Below are 6,282 nucleotides of genomic sequence, written 5' to 3' on the forward strand. Positions count from 1 at the left end.
CTGAGGATAGTAGTGCAGGCTAGGAGAGTTAGCCGGTGGTGCAGGACCAGGGAAGCAGAGAGAGGTGGGGGCATGGCCAGGACCAGAAGCGCTGCTCCTGGGGCCCAAGAAAGGGACTGAGTTGGTCTGGGTGAGAAGGATCAGGAAGCAGTATTGGTTCCCCAGGTGTCTGGGTCCCCAAGACTAGGAATGGCGCAGGTCCCAAACTGGGAGTAGCGAACAGTGGGGGAGATGGAAGGGTGAATGTGGTTTGGGGAGTCAAGGCGAGGAGGGCTGCACTATAGACTTACCCCAAGAGGCCTGATGTTATCTATTCTTATTTACACCTTAGAAGTTTAAAGAAAGTTTAAAGTATTTTATTATTAAAAATAAATCTTGCTGGGTGTGGTGGTAAATGTCTTTAATCCCAGCACTTGGGACGTGAGACCTGTGGCTCTCTATGAGTTCAAGACCAGCTTGGTCTACAAAGTGAGTTCCAGGACAGCTGGGGCTACAGGGAGACCCTGTCTCAAAAAGACCAATAAATAAATAAATAAATAAATAAATAAATAAATAAATAAATCTTTCATGTTTTATGAAAATAGCTATGTTTTTCAAAACAAAATATATCTGTTATTTCATATGTTTGTAAACTTATTTACTATTTGGTTCAATAGGAGATAGGGGTGTTATGTCTATTTCTGCATTTGATCTGCTGCTCTGGTTGAAATATGTGTGGTGAAATGTAGCTTCACCAAGGAGTGTTTTAATCACCTTCTCAGATAATCAGAGCTACTATCCCTCCATATTCCCCCAGAACACCAAAAGTGGAAGCTGCCACATTCCTATTTTATTTGCAAATTAAAATCCGCCTTGCAACTTGAGTGGACTGTGCAGTGACCCTGTCTGTGTAATGCCATACATTGGATACCACTGGATACCACTGCTTGAGTGAGTGTTTACCTTTCCAGTGCTGACACATCCAGTGTGCGATACAGCAAAACAGTCTGATACGTTCATATCCGCACAGCCCCCACTTAAGACATTTTATCAATATTCGAGGTAGTTATTATAGCAAGAAGTGACAGAAGCAAAACTTACCTTCTTATCTAAGACATTGGGTACAATTTCATCCAGTAAGCCTTCATCAATTTCGGGTAATACTTAGCATTCGTTGACAAATATTACTTTGATTGCTTTTGTTTTTGTTTTGAGTCTGGGCCTGACTCTGCAGCCCAGGCTGGCCTCAAACTCATAAACATCCTGCCTCAACCTCCCTACTGCTGAGATTACATGTGACTGCCACTATGCTTAGGTTTTTTTTTTTTTTTTTTTTTTTTTAAGCTGGGAGAAACTTTTTTTTTCTTTTTAAGCTGGGAGAAACCTTGTATACTCTGACACTTGTTCTTACCCAGCATCATGGGCTATGCTCCAGGCTACCACCACCAAGTTCTCTAAGGACCAGAAGCACACAGGAGTGCCATCCATTTAGTTTTGGAGATGCATTCATTTGAAGCTCCTAGTTGCTTTCCACGGCTCTAGAACCCCATCTCTACATTATTTTACGCTAATATTTTTGTAAACTTGTACTGTTGTGCAGGCATTTTGATTACATGTTCCATATAGGCAGCTTTCGTTCATTTGGCGCCTGGATTTATCAGAGGGCTTCCCAGGCAAGCATCCCTGCCCATTTGCTCTCTCTTCTCACGTCTCCTCTCATTAAATGTATGCTTCAACTCTCATCTTCTGCTTTCCCGTGGGGCACTTCAGGTCCTAAGACATTTCTCTCCGAGTTTGCTGAAATCAGTCTGTGCATGGTTGGCTCAACCCAGTACCATATTCCATTTCCTATGAACGTCAGAATAAAGAGCATCTGGCCTCTTGAGAATCCCTTGCTTCCACACCAACCCTAGCACTGTTAAAATGATCCATATAGCTGCTTCCCTTTGGAAAGCATCAAAAAGTGGAACTTGATCCCAGGCCTCTTTTCATGAGAATGGATAATAGCCCTTGATATTCTGAGTCATAACTGAGCCTGCTGTACAGTCTGACTTCAGCAGACATCACCCTTGTCTTCCCCACAGGTGGGTGGCACTTGGTGACTATCTGAGGTGACACATACTTCATTGTAGCTTCACTCTGTGCTTAGTGTGCTTCTAATCCTTACAACCAGGGATTTCTTCACGAGTGGTTTTCTTACTTAGGTATTACTTTCCTATTCAGCATATTTTAGACTCGGTGGCTGTATCACCATCATATGCCTATGAATTCTGTAAGGTTTTGTTTTTTGTCATTGTTGCTGTGATAAAAAAAACACTCTGACCAAAAGAAACTTAGGGAGAAAAAGATTTATTTGGCTATATTCCAGTCAGTGTCACCAAAGGAAGTCAGGGCACTAACTCAGGTAGGAACTAGAAGCAGAAACCATGGACGGGCACTGCTTGTTGGCTCACGCTCTGCTTTCTTTTTAAAAATTATTATTTTTATTTTATGTGTATGCATTTATTACTTGCATGTATGTAAGTGTACCTGTGTTGTGCAATGCCCAGGGAAGTCAAAAGAGGGGGTCAGATCCCCTGGAACTTGAGTTGTGGACAGCTGCCATGTGGGTCCTGGGATTCGATCCTGGGGTCTTCTGCAAGAGCATCCAGTGTTTTTTTATCTGTTGAGCCATCTCTCCAACCCATCAGCTAACGTTCTTATACAACTCAGGACCACCTGGCCAGAAAATGTCCACCTGCAGTGTGTTGGGCCCTCCTACATAAATTAACAATCAAGAAACCCCCTACTGACATGCCCACAGGCCAGTCTGATGTGGGAAATCCTGTGAGACTCCCTTCTCAGGTGTGTTGAGTTGACAGTTAAAGCTAACTAGGACCATTGGAGATGAAACCCAGAGGCTCACATGTATCAGGCAGATGTTCTGCCACCGAGCAGCACTCCTGGTCCTGCATATCCTTTTTGTAAGCCTCTGCAATGTCTGTAGGATGTTTAGCTCATGAATAGAGTTCACTATATTTTTTAATCTTAATAATGTCTTGATTTTTTCCTTTCACAGAGATCTGCCTGCCTCTGCCTCCCAAATGCTTGGATTAAAGGTGCGCACCACCATGCCTGGCTTAATATCTTGATTTTTAATGTGTGTGTTTTGCTGCATGTGTGTAAGTGCAGCCATGTCATGTAATGCCCATGGAGTCCAGAAGAGGGTGTTGAATGAATCCCCTGGTACTGGAATTAAAGATGATTGTTAGCCACCTTGTGGGTGCTGGAAACCGAACCCAGGTCCTCTGCAAGAGCAGCCAGTGCTCTTAACTGCCGAGCCATCTCTCTAACCCTGAGTTCATTATATATTTTTAAAAAGTACTCTTTCTGTATATCATAGATACCCAAAGGCAAGGTGTCAGGTCCAAACGTGTATTTGCCACCATGTCATTTCTGTCATTCAGTTCTCCCCAGCCCTCTTTTGTACTATGTAGCCCAAAGTGTCCTTGTCCTGCAGTTCAAGAGTGCTGGGATCCTTATAGACATGTAGCACCATGACCAGCCTCATTCACCTTTTAGTACAGTAATTAAGTGTGGACCTTTTTGTCACATATAATTTAAGACATCTTAAAATTTAAGTCATCTTGATCAGCTTAATTTCCTGGCATTTTTTCTGGTCTTTATGAGCTTCATCCCTTCCTGGGAAATAGTTGTTACTGTTGTTAGTGAGGTAGTAACAGAGTTAACATGTATTATGTCCACTACATCTCCAGGAATGTGATGTTTAATAACTAGCACAAAATACAGATACATAAGTTTAAATGAATTTACTGATATAAATACATAACACTCCACTGAAAATTCTACATTATCTTTATTTTCAGTATTTTTACTAAATTTTTTCCAAATCCTTGTATCTGCAGCCATCTGATGATTGGAATTGAGTAAAGAGTGTCATCTGGCATGAATGTCGGTTGATATTTCATTTGCATCAACAAGAAAACAAAAGAAGACAATTAATACATATGCCAGTTTCACTTGATGGCAATCTATCTTTCGTTGCTGAGTACAGTAATAGTGTTTCAACAATGGCAGAATAGTTCCTCAATTTTTAGCGGCACACAATGTAATCCCTACAGGAACACTTCCCCCCCCCCCCTTTTTTTTTTTTTACAAATTGACAAAACAATCCCTGATGCAGGTTGGTGTGTTAGCACCACAGCCAGTTTCAAACCACACCATGCCACTGACTGTAGATTAGGGGAACGATACGGGAAGCACACATTTATGCAGCATTTCCGCCACGATATATTCTTGAGTGAAGATAATAGGAAAATGCATAAAATGTCAAAGAACTAAGTTTTGATTGTTACCTTTGTTTCTAAATAGTACCTAAGTCTCAACCAGGGAAAAAAAAAAAGACAATTTTCTAGAGTCTTTTCCCACCGTTCCCCTTCCTTAGAGAAGTGCAACCTTTGACCCAGTTTTCACTCCATCTCCCTGATGCAGGCTCATGATGTAACTTCCTGGGAGCTGACCCACAGTCAAGGTTCATCTCCTGTGTGTTAAGACCAAAGAGGTCTTACTTTCTCCCACTGGGATGTGCTACTGTTATTTCTCTTTTCATGATGCTAGTAGAAATTGATCCTCACAGCGTATTCATTCAGTGGGAGGCATCGAACCGGCAGTGCTGTCATTTCCTTTTCAGTCATTAGTTGGTGCTTTTCCTCCTCTGCCATGTGCATACACGAGAGCAGAATGAGTTCTTGATTGATGTGTAAGAAGACACATAGTCCTCTCTTCATGCCAAGGTGACCAATTCTAGTTTTAAATATCATTATGAATTCAAGGGCTTAAACATATTAACAGACTACAGTTCACTGCACTTATTTTTTTTTTGTTTTGGTATGTGTGTTTGAGATGGTCTCTATGTAGCCCTGGCTAACTTAGAACTTTCTATGTAAACCAGGCTGGCCTCAGACTCAAAAGATCACCTGCCCCTGTGTCCAGAGTGCTGGGATTAAAGGTGGGCACCACCACACCCGGCCCAATCATCACAGTTATCACTGCTGAAGCTCAGACTATCCCACTCTTGGTCAGTGGTATTCAAGCTGCTGTTAGAACTCTATGGACAAAAAACTTGTCACATTCAGTAGGTTCCTTGCCATGATACGATCTTTCAGGATCATGTACATCTCCTACTCCATGCCTGGCACAGGCTACATGTCCATAAGTTGTTTCTCTCCTCTCCCTCTCCCTCTCCCTCTCCCTCCCCCTCCCCCTCCTCTCTCTCTCTCTCTCTCTCTCTCTCTCTCTCTCTCTCTCTCTCCCCCTCTCTCCCCTAGTGAGAAATGTACTTCAAAGTTAAAATGCAGAGGCTAGGGGTGCTCCCTCAGTTGGTTGTGTCCTGCAGATCTCTTTGGTAGGCAGTTAGTAAATTACTGTGTGCGCTTTTCATTTGTAACATTGCTTATGGGTCCTACTGAGACTGCCAATTCAAACTAAGGAGTCTAGGGTTTTAACTTGACAGCTGCAAACACCTTCTATTCTGAGAATCCTGATTCTCAAGGACTTGAGGCCTGAAAGCACTCAAATATGAACTCCCATATGAACACACTTGTTCAATTTTCTATTATATATACACTAGGCAAAATACCAAGATGACTGCTGAAAACACTAAAAATTGCATGTCTTCCTCACTCTTCCTGTATTGTAAAAACTGTAAAAATTTTTAATTTTTGTAAGGGCATGTAGTATATTTCTCCCTCACTTGATTCTTATTTCTATAAGCATGTTCAAGTACTGTGGTTTGGATGAGTGTCCCCCAAAGGTTTGTGTAAAAAGGCTGGTGTCCAGGGTGGTGCTTTTGGAAAGGAACCTTTGAGAGGTGGGACTGAGCGGAGGTCCTTGGGTTATGAGAGAGGCCCTTGAAGGGAACTCAGGGACCCCCATATCTCTGCTCCTGGCTTTTGAGCTAAGTGGATTGCTCTGTCACATGCTTCTTTAATAAGGGCTGAATTCAAGGCACCTCATAGTCAGAACTGCTATCTGAGGATATTAGGACTCTCCTTTGACAGAAATGGTCTTGTTTCTCTCTCAACATGGTGGTGTTGGCTTCCCTAGAGGCCTTCCATGCTTGACTTCAAGAAGTCATACAACAGTCCCTAGGGCAGCAATTCAACTGGCTGTCTAAGAGAAACAGCAATCTCTGGCATTAGGGCAGAGAAAGAAGGGAAAAGATGAGACAGAAGTATGTCAGGTTCCAATGCATGCGGTGAGAAGCTGGGAGAAAGCTTTTGCAATAGGAAGCTTTTATAGCAG

Source organism: Nannospalax galili, unplaced genomic scaffold (genome assembly GCF_000622305.1).
Source record: "Nannospalax galili isolate Female #2095 unplaced genomic scaffold, S.galili_v1.0 scaffold43, whole genome shotgun sequence".
Lineage (NCBI taxonomy): Eukaryota > Metazoa > Chordata > Mammalia > Rodentia > Spalacidae > Nannospalax > Nannospalax galili.